Raw genomic sequence first — 19331 nt, 5'->3', positions numbered from 1 at the left:
AGCCCATCAAGTTCTCACTAAACGGGGAGAGACGGCTGACTCGAATCAAATTACAAACTAGCTGAGGGGGGTATTCCTAACTCCACCCTGGCCCTACTTAGCAAGGGTAGCCGTGGGTCACATTTGGGACAACTTAGGAACCAAATTCGCGGGTTCGATCAGCGCCAGCACTCTCAGGGATTACCCTTCTGCCAGGACGGTCAGGACTTTTAAATCCCACCTGCCCTTGGTACTCACGCCTATGGCTCCCTTCCGAGGTGTGACTTTATACTTATCGACTCCCGGCTTGAGTTGAGCTACTCGGCTTTGCGGCGGTCATAGGACATGGCCAACCTAAGAGAGAGGCATGCGTTCAACATGAACAGGAAAGGCTCAAGAATCAGTCCCTTAAGCGACACCGCCGGGTAAGTCACTGCAAACCGGCAAGCCTCTGTCCGGTCTTCATTTCAATTTAAGACTGATGCACAAAGAAGGCCACGACGAATGATGCCCTCTAGGCGCTAGAGGGTGACATCGGATCTACACCACGGCTCCATTAAAAGATTGGGGTGGATGGATGCAAACTTGACAGCGGCTAAGATGCAGATGTGGGAGGCTTAGGTGATTGGCGACGAATGTTGTAGATGCAAAGGCAAGGAGGCAATGTATGGAAGCCTAGGGGCAAACCCTTTGGTTTTATAGGGGTGATGGATGTGAGGAAGGCAGTCGTCAACCTAGATCTCCACGCCTGCCACGATTTGCCACCATGTCACCACACGGGATATGTGCCCCTAATCCCTATCCTTTCCCTCCAAAATCGTGATGAACATTTTGCCTGCCCGAGCGAACCAGGACTCTTTACCAGCAGAAGAGATACGGGTCAAAAAGCATCCCTCCAGCCCGCCTAGGCCTAGGAGTTCGAGGGCTGGCCCATCAATGGTTTCGACGACCATCCTCAGGCAGCCTTACGATGAAGGATGGGCCCATGAGCGACTGAAAACCCAGGCACACAAGTGCCATAGGTATCTCGACCCATGATTGAGTCTCAGCCAGGCTGACTCTTGCTAGATCCCCATGAGTAGGATACTGGGACTCCAATTGAACTATCTAGTTATCAAAACACCAAATCTCAGATCCATACGTGCGAAGGGTCTGAATTACCCCCGAGCGATTCTATCCGAATCACCCAGGGGCTTGGGGGGCTACATCCAATAGGTGTGCTCATGCGCACCCTTTGGCAACCAAAATACCCCTAGGGTGATTCTATCCGAATACCTAAGGGGCTCGGGGGCTACACCCATTGGGTGTGCTCGCGTGCACCCTCTGGCAAACCAAAAATACCCCCTGGGGATTCTATCGAATCACCCAGAGGCTGGGGGCTACATCTGTCGAGTGCGCTCACGTGCACCCTCTAGTAAATTGAAATACCCCTCGGGCATCTATCCGAATCACCTAGGGGCTCAGGGGCTACACCCATTGGCCTACGCTCATGTTAGCACCCTCTGGCAAGTCAAATCACACCCTAAGCAATTCTATCTTAATCACCTGGGGGCCGCACAGAGGCTACTGTCGGGACCAATACTAGGGTACCCAAAGAGGAGCTAACAAACATCAAACATTGATGCGTTCCAAATAGACAAGAGCGTAACTACACTTCTAGCCCATACGACCGAAGGTTGTCTCTACCTCGCTGATCCCCAAGGGTTGGCTCTATCTCGCCTGACCCATGAGGGCTACACTCTACCTTGCTCAACATCTAGGGGTAGACTCTGGCCTCACCTGATGTTCGAGGGCTCTAACTTTGTCTTGCCCGACGACTGAGGCGCTGGCTCTGCATCGCCTGATGACCGAGGGATGACTCTGCCTCGCCCCAACGACTGAGGGCTGGCTCCACCTCTCCCACAATCTAAGGGCTAGCTTCACCTGCCCTAATGATTGCGGGGCAGGCTCTACTTGCCCGACATCCAACGGTAGCCTCTACCTCACCCGACGTCCGATGGCTGGCTCCGCCTTGCTTGACGTCTAGGGGCTAGGCTCCATCTCGCTTGACATCTAGGGGTTGACTCCACCTCACCCGACATCTGGGGGTAGACTTCACCTTGCTCGACATCTAGGGGCAGACCTCTTGCCTCAACCCGATGTCTGGGGGCAGACTCTGCCTTGCCCATCATCTTAGGGCAGACTTCGCCTCGCTCGACATCTATGCGCTACTCCTTCATAACTACGCATGTAGATAAGGTGGGGCACTCAAGTCAACCGCAATACCAAGGACCATACCCTACACGCCTGTAGGAAAGTACCATCAGGATATGACTAGACGGGCACTTTAAGCCCTTCTAGGCATGTCAGAGCCCAAATAGTGTTGTGGGCGCCGACATTTGTCCTACAGTGTTATGGGCGTTGGCATTTGCCCTCGAACACAAATCCTGACAGAAACATACTGAAGACATCTAGGCCCCTAGTTGGGTTTTGGTGATTAATGACAATACAAGATTACTATGACTAACGTGTGCTTTGCAGATGCAATTAAGTTAGGTCATGGTAATGGCAATTGATTGGGCAATCATGGTTGTCATGCCCCTACAATGGAAATCATTTTGGTTTTCAAAGGATGGATGACAAGGTTAAGGATGGACTAGTTCTAAGTGTTGTTTGGTGTTGAAGAGACACTTAGAGTAGTTTAGGACTTTGTTTTTCCTTTGGCCGTACTATTAAGGGGGGTATAGACAGGTAGCTTGACCTAGATGAGTCTAGTGGGTTAGGTGTGGTGCACACTTGTCAAATATAGCACTAGGTAGCTCCTAAAAAGCCCTAAGATCAATTGGAGCAAACTCCATTCACATATGATTATGAGTTGGAAGTGAATGGAGGGTCAAATGCTAACCGAACATAGGTTCCGGTGTGACCGAACATTGGCGCAGAGTCTGGTCAGTTCATTTGATCAAGGTGAAGTCGTCTGGCATGACCGGATGCTGAGAGGTGAGTGACTAGACGCTGGGTGCCATCGTTCGGTCGACTCCAGTAAGGGTCTAGAGAGGAAGAATCCTGATTGGACGCATCCGGTCACTGCTGACTGGACGCTGGTCAGGTTCCAGCTACTAACCAGACACTAAGCAGCAAAATGGCCAGACGCTAGGTTCTAGAGTTCGGTCAACACCAATAAGGTTCTAGAGGGCAGTTTTTGTGACTAGATGCGTCTGATCAGTGCTGATCGGACACGTCTAGTCAGTGCTAACCGGACGCTGGCCAATGCCCGGTCACAACTTAAAATGCACAGAGGCGGGTGAACTGACCAAAGTGTCCGGTCACCTTAACTAGAGCGTCCAGTCACCCCGTAGAGGCACATAACGGTTCATTTGAATGAGGGGTTATAAATACTTCCTGTATTCACTCAAGGGATCACTTTTGCTTATTCCAACAGCTGAGAAACACCCTTGAGAGTGCCAAGAAGAGCAAGGTCCTAGTGAGGTGATTGAGATTTGAGAATCCAAGTGAGAGGCCTCATTAGTGAAAGGAAGAGTAGCAAAGTGTGCATCCACCCTTCTCATTAGGCTTGTTGTGGTCGAGAGTTCGTGCTTGTTAATCATGGTGATCGCCATCACCTAGATGGCTTGGTGGTGATTGGGAGCTTAGTGATCATCTGGCGGAGCTTGTGGATGATCCAACTCAAGTTGTGAGCGGTTGTGGGTGATTCACTGTGATGGAGTGTCGAAGAATCAACCCATAGAGAGCACTTGATCCTTGCACAGATCAAGGGGGAGCTACACCCATGCATGGGTGCTCCAATGAGGACTAGTGGGGAGTGGCGACTCTCCGATACCTTGGCAAAACATCATCGCGTTCCTCATTCTCTCTTTACTTTAAGCATTTACTTTGAGCAATTTAATTCTTGTCTTTACATTCATAGAATTGCCATGCTAGAGTAGGATTGGATCATAGGTTTCTAAACTTTTGTACGTTAGAACAATAGAAACACTTTCTAGACACAAGGGGTGAAGTGGGCTAACCATAGGGTTTAACTATTGCAAAGAATTTTAGAATTAGCCCAATTCACCCCCCCTCTTGGGAATCTTGATCCTTTCAATTAGTATCGGAGCCTCGTGCTCACGTATTTAGGCTTAACCGCCTAGAGAAAGATATTTCATGGGGATGGACCTCCTCCTATCTTTGAGGGGGATGATTTTTCTTATTGGAAAATCCACATGGAGGTGTATTTAGAAGCTCTAGATGTTGGAATACTTAGAGCCGTCTCACAAGGATTCCCAAGACCTCAGGATCCCACGCGCCTTCAAGGCGATGAAGTGAATTATGAGAAATGGAATGCAAAGGCTCGAAACACCATCTTTAGAGGCCTTTGCAAAGGTGTGTTTAATCAGGTGAGGAACCACAAGGATGCCCATGCACTATGTTGGACATTTGTGCGCTCCATGTGGGAACTAAGAGTGAGGGTGAGGAACGCTATCATCTCATTATAAAAAAGCTTAATTCTTTTGAGATGTTTCCTAAAGAGAGTGCTAATGAAATGTACTCATGCTTGAATGTTCTTTAGAGTAAGTCAATGGGCTTGGACTCACTCAAATGCAACCATCTGATGTTGTAAGAAAGATCTTGAGTGTCCTCCCCATTGATAAATATGGGCATATTGTGACCATGCTTCATCAAGGTGATCTTTCCACCACTACACTGACTCAAATCTTGGGAAAGATCAAGGCTCATGAGATGTACATGCACATCACACCATAAGATGGCTCATCCTCTACCAAGAAGAAAGACAAAGACTTAGCATTCAAGGCTACCCAAGAGAAGGGCAAAGCAAGAATTGAGTATGATAGCTCAAGTGATGATGAAGTTGATGATGCAAGTCTTGCTCTCATGGTGAGAAGAACCACCAAGATGCTAAAGAAGCTCAACAAGAGTGGCATCAAGTTTGATGGGAAGAAAAAGAAGTTCTTCGCTAGCACAAGAAGGAAGCCAATCTCCGAGATGGATTGCTACAATTGTGGAGAACTTGGTCATCTAGCACATCAATGCACCAAGCTCAAGAAAGACAAATACAAGAACAAGTACAAGGGCAAGAAAATGACTCAAGTAATGAAGATGAAGATGAGAAGAAGAAAAATAAGCCATGCAAGAAGAAGGATGGCAAGAAGGACTTCCACAAGAAAAAGAAGAATGGCAAGGCATACATCGTCGATGATTGGCTCATGGACATTGATTCATCAAGTTGCTCATCCGATGATGATAGTGATTATGAGAAGGTGGCCGCCATTGTGATTGACTCTTCATCATCTTCACCGACACCACCACCATCATCCTCTACACACCTATGCCTTATGGCCAAAGGTGAATGAAAGGTATCAAATGATGATGATAGTAGTGGTGATGATCATGCTAATAATGATGATAGTGATAGTGATAGTGATGATGATGAATTTGAATCACCTTCATATGATGATCTTGTTAAATTGCTAAATCAATATACTAAGATCATTAGAAAGACTAGAGCTAAGAATAACAAGCTTGAAGCTAAGAATGATTCTCTTTTAGCTAAATGTGATATAGCAGAAAATGCTAGTGTTGAGCTTAGAGAAGTAAATGATGATATGTCATCCAAACTCAAGGAGCTCAAATCTTCTAAGAAAGAGCTTAAAGATAAACATGATAAACTTGAGGGGATACACAAAGAGCTCATCACTAGCTACAAAATGCTAAAAGAAGAATATACAACTCTCAAGATTAATCATGACAATCTTGTTATCGCTCAAGAATTTTTATCCAATGAGCCACATGATGCTACTAACGATGTTGTTAAGATTCATATAGCTACATCATGTGATGATTTAATTGTTGAGAGCATTGAGCAAGGATCTAGTAGCAAAGGCAAGCAAATGGTTGAAACTGACAACTATGATGAGTCTGTCAAGCTCAAGCATGATAATGAAAAGCACAAGAAAGATCTTGAAGAGCTCAAAACCACCAACACTATAGTGCTAGAAACTCTTGATCATGATGGTGATTTAATTCTTGAGAATGAGAAGCTCAAAGAAGAGAACAAGAAACTCAAGGAAGAGAAAAATAATGATGCTCTCAAGGAAGAGAACAAGAAGCTCAAGTTGGAGAAAGAACACCTCAAGATTGGATTGAGCAAGTTCATAAGAGGCAAGCATCTTCGAAGTGAGCTACTAATGAACACCGTTATGAAGATGGATAGAAGTGGCATTGGGTACTTGGCAAACCAAGAGAAGAAGGCTCAAGCTCAACAACAACAACACAAGCCAAAGCCAAAGCCAAAGAGATGTTTTGAGTGTGGACAAGAAGGCCACTTTGCCCATGAGTGTCAAACTCCACCACCACAACCCTTGCCCAAGCATGCTAGACCCTTTGCTTTCAATGCTCATTACATGCTTAGAAAAGACTCTAATGGAAAGATGAAAGTTATGTTCTTAGGACCTCCCAATAAGAATATTCCTAAGAAAATTTGGGTAGCAAAGTCACTTGTTGAGAAGGTGAAGGGCCCTCAACAAGTTTGGGTTCCAAAAGCTTGATCTCTTGTGTGTAGGTGAACTACAAGACCGGTGGAAGTCATTGGGTAATTGATAGTGGTTGCATACAACATATGACTGGTGATCCTCGTATGTTCACCTCACTAGATGAAGAAGTAGATGGACAAGAAAGAATCACATTTGGAGATAATTCAAAGGGCAAGGTTAAAGGATTGGGCAAAGTGGCAATATCAAATGATCATTCAATCTCAAATGTGCCATATATTGCTTCATTGAGTTTCAACTTGCTATCTGTTGGACAATTGTGTGATCTTAGCTTTCAATGCCTATTTACCGAGAAGGAAGTGGTTGTATCCAAGAAAGATGATGATCAAATGATATTCAAGGGATTTAGATACAACAACCTATATCTAGTGGATTTTACCTCCGAAGATGCTAATTTGAAGACTTGCCTATTCACCAAAACAACACTTGGGTGGCTATGGCATAGAAGACTTGCTCATGTTGGGATGAGCTCACTCAAGAAGCTAATGAAGAATGATTTGGTGAGAGGGTTGAAGGATGTGAAGTTTGAGAAGGACAAGTTTTGTAGTGCATGTCAAGCCAGCAAGCAAGCTGCAAATACTCATCCAACAAAAGCTTTTATGTCAACCACAAGAGTGCTAGAGCTCCTTCACATGGATTTATTTGGCCCAACAATATACAAGAGTTTAGGAGGAAATCTTTATTGTCTTGTGATTGTTGATGACTACTCTAGATACACATGGGTATTCTTCCTTCATGACAAATCCGAAGTTGCATCATGCTTCAAAAAGTTTGCCAAGAGAGCACAAAATGAGTTTGAAGTGAAGCTCAAGAAGATTAGAAGTGACAACAGTAAATAATTTGACAACACAAACATTGAAGCCTATTGTGATGAAGTTGGGATCAAGCATGAGGTCTCTGCAACATATACTCCTCAACAAAATGATGTAGTTGAGAGAAAGAACCAGGCATTGATCACACTAGCAAGAACAATGCTTGATGAGTACAACACTCCTGAAGCTCTATGGGCGGAAGCTATCAACACCACATGCTATGCATCCAACCGCCTATTCCTTCAAAAGTTTCTTGGCAAGACACCTTATGAGTTGCTCAATGGAAAGAAGTTGAACGTCTCCTTTAGGGTGTTTGGTTGCAAATGCTACATCTACAAGAAGCGGCAGCACCTAGGGAAGTTTCAAAGACGTTGTGATATTGGTTTTCCTGTTGGTTACTCATCAAAGTCCAAAGCATATAGAGTATTTAATCATGCCACTAGCTTGGTTGAAGAAACATATGATGTGGAATTTGATGAATCTAACAGCTCCCAAGGAGCACATGAGAATCTTGATGATGTAGGTGATGAACCATTGAGGGAGGCTATGAAGAGCATTCTGGTTGGAGACATCAAGCCTAATGATGATAAAGATAATGTGCAAGTGATTAATCCATCTTCTTCATCAAATGTGCCACAAGATGGTGATAAAGATGGGAGAGTAGGAAATGAAGACACTCATGTCTCCCATGAGCAAATGGTGGTGCAAGCACAAGATGTTGATGCTCCACAACCTCCCCCTCAAGTGGTTGATAGAAGAAATTCACCTCTACTACAAGCTCATGCACATGATCTCATCATAGGGAGTCCATCAAAGGGAGTAATGACTTGCTCTCAAAAGCTTGCTTTGTTTATTGAACATCACTCTTTTGTCTCTTACTTTGAGCCTACTAAGGTAGAAGAAGCTCTTCAAGATCCAGATTGGATAAATGCCATGCATGAAGAGTTGAACAACTTCACCCACAATGAAGTTTGGACTCTTGAAGAGCGACCACAAAGTGCAAGAGTCATTGGAACAAAGTGGGTGTTCCACAACAAGCAAGATGATCAAGGCGTTGTTGTGAGGAACAAGGCAAGACTAGTTGCAAAGGGGTTCTCTCAAGTTGAAGGCTTGGATTTTGGAGAGACCTTTGCACCAGTTGCAAGACTAGAAGCCATTTGTATCCTCCTTGAATATGCATCACATCATGAAATGAAACTATGTCAAATGGATGTGAAAACTGTATTTTTAAATGGCTTTATTAATGAACTAGTCTATGTTGATCAACCTCTCGAGTTTGAAGACCCTAGATATCCTAATCATGTTTATAGGTTGTCCAAGGCGCTATATGGGCTTAAGCAAGCCCCAAGAGCTTGGTATGAGCATCTTTGGGACTTCCTCATTGAGAAGGGCTTCACCATTGGGAAGGTCGATACCACACTATTCACCAAGAAGTTTGATGGACATATCTTCATTTGTCAAGTATATGTTGATGATATCATCTTTGGATCATCAAATGAAGATTCTTGCAAGGAATTTGGTGAATTGATGTCAAACGAGTTCGAGATGTCAATGATTGGAGAGCTTACATTCTTTCTTGGTTTTCAAGTCAAGCAAATGAAAGAAGGGATTTTCATCTCTTAAGAGAAATATACTGATGATCTTCTCAAGAGATTCAAAATGGATGAATGTAAGCCAATCAAGACACCAATGCCAACTAATGGACATCTCGACCTAGATGAGGGAGGTAACACGGTTGATCTAACCCTTTACCACTCTATGATTGATAGCTCGTTATATTTAACCGCATCTAGGCCCGACATCATGTTTAGTGTGTGTATGTGTGCTAGATTTCAAGCTAATCCTAAGGAAACTCACTTGATTGCCATTAAAAGAATCCTTAGGTATCTTAAGCACACACCAAGCATTGGCCTTTGGTATCCCAAAGGAGCTATATTTGAATTACTTGGCTATTCTGATTCGGATTATGCCGGTTGCAAAGTTGATAGAAAAAGCACATCTGAAGGGTGCCATTTGCTTGGTAGATCACTTGTGTCTTGGTCCTCTAAGAAACAAAATAGTGTGGCTTTGTCCACCGCCGAAGTGGAATACATTGCCGTGGGTGCTTGTTGTGCACAAATACTTTATATGAAGCAAACTTTGCTAGACTATGGTGTAGTTCTAGAAAAAGTACCTCTTTTGTGTGACAATGAGAGTGCGACAAAACTTGCTAATAATCCGGTTCAACACTCTCGCACCAAGAACATAGATATCCGCCATCACTTTCTTAGAGATCATGTTGCTAAGAATGATATTTCACTAGAAGGTGTAAGGACCGAGGATCAATTGGCGGATATCTTCACTAAACCGCTAGATGAGGCAACATTTTGTCGGTTGAGGAATGAGCTCAATGTGCTTGATTTTAGCAACTTCACTAGAAAATGAGCTTGTGTTGTCCCTTGCATTGCATTGTAATATACAACATGTTTACTTTATGGTAATGCACTTAGGGCTTGTCTAACATGGTTAAGATAACCACCGAAAACCGTGTGAAGAAGCTTAACCTTAGATCAAACTTGACAAGCAACTAGAATTACTTTCAAGTATTGCATTGCATATGCATGAATGTTGTTTTGTCGTTTCTCTTCAAATCACCCTTTTATTGCCTATTTTCTTAAAAAGAATTATAGCCTAAGGCAAAATATTTTAAAAATTTTGAGGGTTTGAGAGAGGTCACTCACATCAGTCCCAATTGGTGTTTATTTGGGTCTTATTGAAGTTGAGACTCGATTGGGAACAGGTAGCACGAAGGAACTTTGAAGAATTGCTGAAAAGGAGTGATCGGACGCTGGACCAGACTCTGCTCCCTTGTGTTCGGTCAGTTCACAGGTGGTGAACCTTTGCTGCGAAGGAGTGACCGGATGCTGGAACAGTGTTCTCCCTGCGTCCGGTCAGAAGGTGATCCTATGTTCGGTCAAGCAATGAAGATGAAGACAGGATTGACCAGACTCTAGCTATGTCTGGTCAGTGGTGATCGGACACGTTCGATCGTGACTCCAAGGGATTTGGACCTCTCTAGATTCGGCCGAACTCTGGGTGGCAGCGTTTGGTCGTTGCCACTGAAGCGTCTAGTCAATAGTAATCGTGCGGGATCTAGATTCTTCTCTGTTTCCTTTTCTATTCCATCACGGGCACCCCATATAATCCCACCACCGTACTACCATGACCTAATCCACCCACGCCGTGCCAACATCGCCGCATCCGTGCCCTGCCGCGCATCTCGTTGATGCATCTCGTGCCGCCCTACGCCTCCTCATGCCACGCCACCACCGCATCACACCGCCATGCCCCGCGACGCCGTGTCCACCGAAGCAGCGCCACCTGACTACACTGTGCCACCGTGCCTAAGCCCTGCTCTAGCATCGTCTCCTGTGCCACCGTGACCTACCACAGCACCGCCACCACGCCAGCCACTGTGCACCTGAACCCTAGCGTTGCCCTACCTCACCACTACCCAATAGTGCCATCAATCCACTACGCATAGCCAACCCTAGCCTTGCATTGTCGATCCGATGGTTCCCTGATTCGTTCCTCTTCTCGTCGTTTCACCGATTCATCAGGTAGCAAGCCCCCGTTTCCAATTTTGTATCTATTGCTTGCTTTCTTAGGGTTTCGTACCTCTAGATGTATATTTAAATTATTCATATATCCGATCTATTCCATCGTGCAGCGAGTCGGTGTTGTTGTGGTCTCATTAGTAGTTGTCAGTCAACTTAGGGCCAAGCTCGCGAGTACGGATCGAGGCCAAGCCTCAAAAGTGTCAGTGACAGTTGTTTCTTGGTAGCAAATCATTCCAGATGGCTTGTGTCAAGAACGCCAGAGGTGGTCCAAGTGATGAGGATCCAAGGCCTCCACCTTGCTTGACTACTGATGTGAAAGGCATGGTGACCAAGAAGATCACATCAAAAAAGCAGAAGTATGTAGATGCTGATATAGCTAGAGTAGCAGCAGTGGCAGCCGTCGTAGAGCGTGTAGAGAGAGGAGGTGCTAGGAGTGGAGTTCAGATTGCAGATCAGCTTTCACCAGCATAGAGGACAGCTATAGAGCAGGTTGAGTGTCGTCATGGTGGTCCAGCTAGGACTATCATGCTTGAGGGATGATGTGTTGCTTTGGAGGAGACTCAGACTTAGGGGGAGCCAGTAGAGCAGTCAAAGGGTACCCAGCAGGCAGAGTAGATAGAGGAGATAGAGCTGGCACCTTAGCCATAGTTACGTTGCTCTAGTCATACCTGTACCCAGGTGACACCAAGGGCAGAGACACAGCAGAGGGGTTCACGTCCGCTCCCAGACCACATGGTCCACCGCTAGTGACTCACCTAGATTTGAGGGCCGCTACGGCCAAGTAGGTGCAGCAGCTCAGATTTGTGTAGTTTGAGGAGTGGTTCCCACCAAGGAGGGATGAGCGTGCATCAGAGGGGTTCTATACATCACTATAGGAGGATTTTTATAATGCATATCTCAACAATGGGGTAGCCTTCAAGTCTCAGAGGGTCTATTCTATTGAGGCCATTGTAGCAGCTGTAGGAGAGTAGATATGTCCACATCTTTCTTACCTACTAGGGCTGACAGATTTACTTGGATAGACAGGTAGATATGTTCCATCTTGGGTCCGTCAGTTCTATGCTTCACTGTATATTGACCCGGGCCATAGGTTCATACACTTTGCTTTCGGAGGCTGTGACTACATGCTAATGAGCTTCAGGGTCCAAGAGATTCTCAGATTACATGATTCACCCATCCAGATTCACGAGGTTTGCTATGGGCAAATAGAGCCTCCTAGACACCCTCATAGTAGTCTTGTGCCTCCTACAGATCTGGTCCGATAGTGCTTCATAGAGCCATTTGATGAGGGTCAAGTAGGACTCCTAGGGATCTTACTCCTACTGCCAGGCTACTAGATGCTATCATGAGGAGGACCCTGCTACCGAGGATGGGATATCATGAGGGCCTGACTCGCATTCAGTTGTGGCTATTGAACGCCCTGATGTAGCAGACTGTCTTTGATGTTTGGGATGCCATTCTTTCAGAGATGGAGGATACCCTAGTAGAGGGATTTAGAGGACACAGGCAGCTGTCGTATGCTCACTGGATTACATTTCTGATTCATAGGGTAGTTACAGTGAGAACTCTAGAGATGTTGGTAGAGTATTTTGGTGCTACTACCAAGTTCCCTACATATAACTTGACCCAGATGCTTCGTCACACTAGGTCGAGGGCACATAGTCAGCCTAGCTGTCACCCAGAGGTGCTAGAGACTACAGCCCAGTAGGATGAGACTATCAAGGGCATTGCAGCTACAGAGGAGGAGTAGCTTGATGCTCAGCAGGAGGGTATGGTTGAGAGCAACCCCAGCAACAGTACTGATGATGACTACCAGGACATCCCTCATATGCCTACATGACAACATAACCATGAGGCCAGTAGTTCTAGTTCAGCTCCACCTGCACCACAGATAGACCTCGCTCTACTTTCTATCCTTGAGCAGATGAGGCAGGACCAGGCTCGCCAGGCCCAGGAGATAGCAACTACTTTTGCATAGTTTCAGGCTAGACAGGACGAGTTTCAGCAACAACAGCAGGCTATATAGCAGTAGCAGGCCATGTAGCAGTAGCAGTTACTTGGGTTTATGCAGCATGTCATCTCTACTATAGGAGCTCCACTGCCACAGCTTACTCCCCAGCTTGATCAGCCTACCACCCCTTCATAGACTCCAGTTGTATAGCCCAGTGGGCTTCAGAGTCAGAGACAGCCAGCACCATAGTTTCCTTCACCTACAGAGTAGGTGTTCTAGTGGTTTGCCTCGCCAGTGCCAGCCCCATAGTTCACACCTCTTTAGACGGGCTTCACACCAGCTCACACTTCCTTGCTGCTTGTGCTAGATACCTCAGTCTCTAGGAGCCTTGGTGTGACATTTAGTGAGTTGATAGGGTAGCCTACTCCACCATATCTACATGTCCCTGGTTCTTCCATAGTTGCTCCTATTACGGGGACTACAGAGATGCTCCCTTGTTTAGTTGCTTCATTAGAGCCGCCTGCTATAGTTATACCTATAGAGTCAGAGGCTGCACCAGTCCCTAATCTGACCTAGACCACTTCAGCGTCGCTTCTAGCTATAGAGGGTCATATAGCTCAGAGCTCAGGATTAGATGATGATGGCACATAGTTCTAGCTCGCTCCTCGCACCTCAGCGCCCGACTCGTCCGCTGCAACCCCGCCGACCGACCCTTGGGTTTTGGTGTTTGACGCCAAAGGGGGAGAGGGATTGAGTATGTTAGACTTAGGGGGAGCTATATATTTAGGGGGAGTCTATCTATTATATTTGGTTTTTTATGTGTGATACACTATTATGCATTCATGTGTTTACTTTCATGCATCGAACTATATTTAAGTGATAGTGATATCTACGTGATCGTGATATTTATGTGATATGTGACATGTGTGCTCTCCACTTTGAATTATTTATATGTCATATCACTTATGTTATGCTCATTTGCTTTGCTTCCGCATTTAACTCTGATGCAAATGAGCTTTATTACTTGTACTCATGCTTATTTCATATCTATTGAGTACATCATGTTGGCTTGGGTCATATAAGCTTGCCTAACTCTTTTGTTCTTATTGTCAAAAGCTTATATGAACCAAGCATGTTGAAAACCTCATCTCTTTTACATACTTGAGGTTGCATTTTCATCAATCACCAAAAAGGGGAAGATTGAAAGCATCTAGGCCCCTAGTTGGGTTTCGGTGATTAATGATAATACGAGATTACTGTAACTAACATGTGTTTTGTAGATGCAATTAAGTTAGGTCATGGAAATGGCAATTGATTAGGCAATCATGGTTGTCATGCCCCTATGATGGAAATCGTTTTGGTTTTCAAAGGATCAACAACAAGGTTAAGGATGGACTAGGTCTAAGTGTCGTTCGGGGTTGAAGAGACACTTAGAGTAGTTTAGGACTTTGTTTTTCCTTTGGCCATTCTATTAAGGGGGGTATGGATGAGTAGCTTGACCTAGGTGAGTCTAGTGGGTTAGGTGTGGTGCACACTTGTCAAATATAGCACTAGGTAGCTCCTAAAAAGCCCTAAGATCAATTGGAGCAAACTTCATTCACATATGATTGCGAGTTAGAAGTGAATGGAGGGTCAAATGCTGATCGGACGCTAGTTCCGGTGTGACCAGACGCTGGCATAGAGTATGGTCAGTTCATTTGATCAAGGTGAAGTCATCTGGCATGACCGAACACTGAGAGGTGAGTGACTGGACGCTGGGTGCCAGCGTTCGATCGACTCCAGTAAGGGTCCATAGAGGGAGAATCCTGATCGAACGCATCCGGTCAGTGCTGACCGGACGCTGGTTAAGTTCTGGCTAGTGACCAGACGCTGAGCAGCAAAGTGACTGGACGTTGGGTTCCAGAGTCCGGTCAACATCAGTAAGGTTCTAGAGGGTAGTTTTTGTGACCGGATGCGTCCAATCAGTGTTGACTGGGCGCTGGCCAGTGTTCGGTCACAACTTAAAATGCACAGAGGAGGGTGAACTGACCGGAGCATCTGGTCACCTTGACCGGAGCGTCCAGTCACCCCGTAGAGGCACATAATGGTTCGTTTTGAATGAGGGGTTATAAATACTTCCTCTATTCACTCAAGGGATCACTTTTGCTCATTCCAACAGCTGAGAAACACCCTTGAGAGTGCCAAGAAGAGCAAGGTCCTAGTGAGGTGATTGAGATTTGAGAATCCAAGTGAGAGGCCTCATTAGTGAAAGCAAGAGTAGCAAAGTGTGTATCCACCCTTCTCATTAGGCTTGCCATGGTCAAGTGAGAGTTCATGCTTGTTACTCTTGGTGATCGCCATCACCTAGATGGCTTGGTGGTAATTAGGAGCTTGGTGATCATCCGACGGAGCTTGTGGATGACCCAACTCAAGTTGTGAGTGGTTGTGGGTGATTCACCATGATGGAGTATCGAAGAATCAACCTGTAGAGAGCACTTGATCCTTACGCGGATCAAGGGCGAGCTACACCCTTGCGCGGGTGCTCCAATGAGGAGTAGTGGGGAGTGGCGACTCTCCGATACCTCGGCAAAATATCATCACATTCCTCCTTCTCTCTTAACTTTAAGCATTTACTTTGAGCAATTCAATTCTAGTCTTTATATTCATAGAATTGCCATGCTAGAGTAGGATTGGAACATAGGTTGCTAAACTTTTTGTGCGTTAGAACAATAGAAACACTTTATAGGCACAAGGGATGAAGTGGGCTAACCGTAGGGTTTAACTATTGCAAAGAATTTTAGAATTAGCCCAATTCACCCCCCCCCCCTCTTGGGCATCTTGATCCTTTTACATATGACAACCACTATGGTCTAGGAGGAAACTCATGTCATCTACAGTAACGAACATGGGGCCTCTACGCCGTCTGCTCCCTGTATGGTCGTGACTTGGCACCCTGGTGCATCATGTCATCCATCGAGGTGGGATGGGACGTGACCACTTGCTGAATGAAGCCAGAGCACAGCCCTATCAGGATCATCGAACATGCTATCCCTAACACCGTCTGCCGTGTCAGCAGGGCAGACTCAAAGGAAAAGGAAGACCAGGCACCTTTGAAGGACCTGCTTTGCCTCTAGTTTTTCTTCTTTCTCTCATCTGTAAGCCCTGCTCCCCCTTAGTCTATAAAAGAGAAGGCAGGGCACCCCACTAAGAAGGCGATCAATTCAACACACCATGCATCACATAACACACAGCTGAGCAGCAACCAAGCTCTCAGCGCCCTTTCCACCTTTCCATTAGAGACTTGAGACATGTCCCTTTCTCGACCGTTTATATCCCCTACTATGAACCTTTTAGTGCTAATGACACGAGCAGCAGCCGCAAACTGGACGTAGGGACATTCTGCCCGAACCAGTATAAACCTTGTGTCTTTTAGCACACCATTCGGCCTGACACACAATAAATACAAATTTACTAGTTGGTGTTTACTCGAAACACCGACACCAGGCTCTTTGCAAATGGAGCAAAGATTCCTGTCATGGGTCTCATTGAAGTCTCCCCCTTCGTTCATGTCTTCGTCGTACCCTCTCATAGTGTCCATATCCCCCTTTAGTCACTTCTTCTTTCTCCTACCCTTGCCTACCTTCATTAGATCCGAAAGCTAGGAGGTTCATCAAACCATTCTAATTGTTCTTCCATATCCTCAAATATACTATCTTCTCTCCTAACACTTCCTCTCTAGAAAACTCTAACACAACAATCCATCTACAAAAGCATTTCAGAAACTTCATCAGGTCATCGAAATCGTCGTGCGTACTAACTAACTGACTACACCTATACCAACTAACTATACTAACTAATCTAATATTAATATCTATACTAACAATTCTAACTAACTATACTAACTAACTACACTAAACACACTAATATTAATACATATACTTACTATGCCAAGTAACTTTACTAACTATACATATCTAGCTAACTACAAAACTAAATGCAAAACTATACATAACTTATATTTACTAACTTCACTAAATATCTTTGCTAACTAATTATATAAATCTCTATCCAGTCAAACTAAATTTGAATCCTAACCCTAGCAAAAAAATTGATAGAGATGCAGAAGAGCATTACCTCGACAAAGATTATGGGTCACCACAATCCACCAATGGAAAGGAGATGGCCGCCGGCGGCAATGGCCGGTCAATAGCGGCCTACTTTTGGATAGTGGCGGCAATGGCTGGCCAACTGGCAGCAATCCCCCTTCTAGAGGATGATGATGGGTAGCACAGCAACATCCTTCACGGCTCAAGACAGTGCGAAGAGATGGAGGGGCGGCGACGAGGACAGGCGATGCGCGGTAGTGGGGAGATGGAGGGGCGGCGGTGACAGTAAGGGAGACAACAAGATAGGGGGAGATGGAGATGGAGTGAGGGAGTGATACGATGCGAGGTCCCGATCTTCATGACATAGGATCAATCACCAGATAACTAGCTGAAGAACAGCCGGATAACTTGCTGCATGCAGCGATAACTAGTGCAACCTGGCAAATAAAACTCGAAGCCAACCACCGTCTTTAACCGGCAACCTGAATCGAGGATTTGTCCAACCACACTCTCAAGAAACCAACCAACACAACCTACAATCAATCAAGGTAAACCTCAAAGGGAGTAGGAGCACCAATTGGGAGCGGATGAAGCCGCCGCTTCTGTAAATCCCGCGAAGGAAATCACAAGAGCAAAGGGGTAGAGATCACTCTCAATATTTGTTAGCACACAGCTGAACAAAAGGGGGGTTCTGTATTTCGATTATCAAAAGTCTTTCTTTGCTTAGGAGTACATGGATATTTATACTAGGAACAGCCCTCCTAGATAGGTATAAACACGAAAAGGAAAAGAAAGGGTAGTCTATGTGAACAAGCTTCCACGAAATGAGTTTCTGAGTAGTTTCCGCGTGGCTGTTGGTCTTCTGCGCAGTCTTCAGTGTTTTGGCAATAACTCCATCTTGAAAAATCCAAATGACGTGTGGTTGGTTGCGTTGGAAAGCTAACTTGATAAGGTTTCACACCATGTATAGCATGCACCATGAAACATTGTAGAATGGTACAGTTTAATATGAGAAGTTGTACTAATATCATGTCCTGAGAAGACTGTTAACCCTCTAAGCAGTATGCACTAAAGCTGGTCGGATCTGCACTAAAACTAGTCAGATCTGGTCGGCCTTGAAGCATTAGAAACTATATTTCACAAGCTTTCCAAAAAGTCCTCATGGACCTCCATAGCCTTCGGGGATAAAAAGTTATGATATTTTCTTCTTAACAGTACTGTCAGTTTCAAGCGGTCTAACCCACTAAGCTGGTCGGATTTCATTAGTTACTGCTTGGAACTACTCGGCATTAGCATCATTGGAAAGTAGACTCAATAAGCTTTCCAAAATGTGCTCATTCACCTTCATAGCCTCTAGGAATCAAAAGTTATGAATATTTCTTTCTAACTGTTCTGCAGGACTGGTCTGGTTCGAGTGTGGTTCTTCTCTGTATTCAACACCTTATGTGTTCTTGCCATTCTGCTTGGTGAACCTGAGCAACAATAATGTGCATGACTTAGGTAGTATATAATTCTCATTAATATTAAATTGAACTTCATAAAGTAGCGCGTTCACCTCTTGTTGTAGCTTCTTTGCTCGACTATGTGTAATCGGTCCCTTAAAGACGTGATATGGTGTAGCTGTAGGTGGTGTTCGGGTTGGACTTGGTGCAACTTGAATTGACGATGGCGTGGTCATATCATCCTCCTCCCCTTGAAAAGGAGTCATCCTCGACTCTAATCCGTCTAAGCCCAATAACTGTGCTAGGCCAACAGGGCTAAATGCTTTGTCTCTGTTACCATCTACTTCTTCCATCACAGCAAGGTGTTTGAATCTATAATCATATAAACCAAGTAGTAGTCTTGTAGGTGGAAACCAAAAGGATTTAGAATCAAGTTTAGCTTTCACCTTGAATGGATGCTTAGAATTAAGAGTGAATGTTGATGTCCTTGGCATGGTCATATCATCCTCCCTCACTTCAAGAAAAGCCATCTTCGGCTTTTGTTCTCCTGAAAACAACCGAAAGAAAATAGAGAGTGGATCCAAATGCCAATTGCTATGATCACTTATTGAAGATTGTTCATTGCCTTCTTCACAATTCATATGCACATTATTTCTTTTCTGGTGAGAGAAATAGTTTCTCAAATTTTGTGAACCTGAAATTAGCCTTGAAAATGGTAGCACAAAAATTTCTTCCAAACCACTTATTTTATTCATGTTATCATGTTTCATCATAGAGAGATCAATCATATCAAATGATGGGAGTGAAACATTCATGGCATTATAAAGATTCATATGGCACAATGTATTCAAATGTTTAGAGATGTACCTTTCAAACTCCATGGTTCCAGATGTAGATGGAAAAACTTTGGGTGAA

The sequence above is a fragment of the Miscanthus floridulus genome, chromosome 13 (assembly GCF_019320115.1).
Source record: "Miscanthus floridulus cultivar M001 chromosome 13, ASM1932011v1, whole genome shotgun sequence".
NCBI classification, from domain to species: Eukaryota; Viridiplantae; Streptophyta; class Magnoliopsida; order Poales; family Poaceae; genus Miscanthus; species Miscanthus floridulus.
This window is presented reverse-complemented; position numbering follows the sequence as displayed.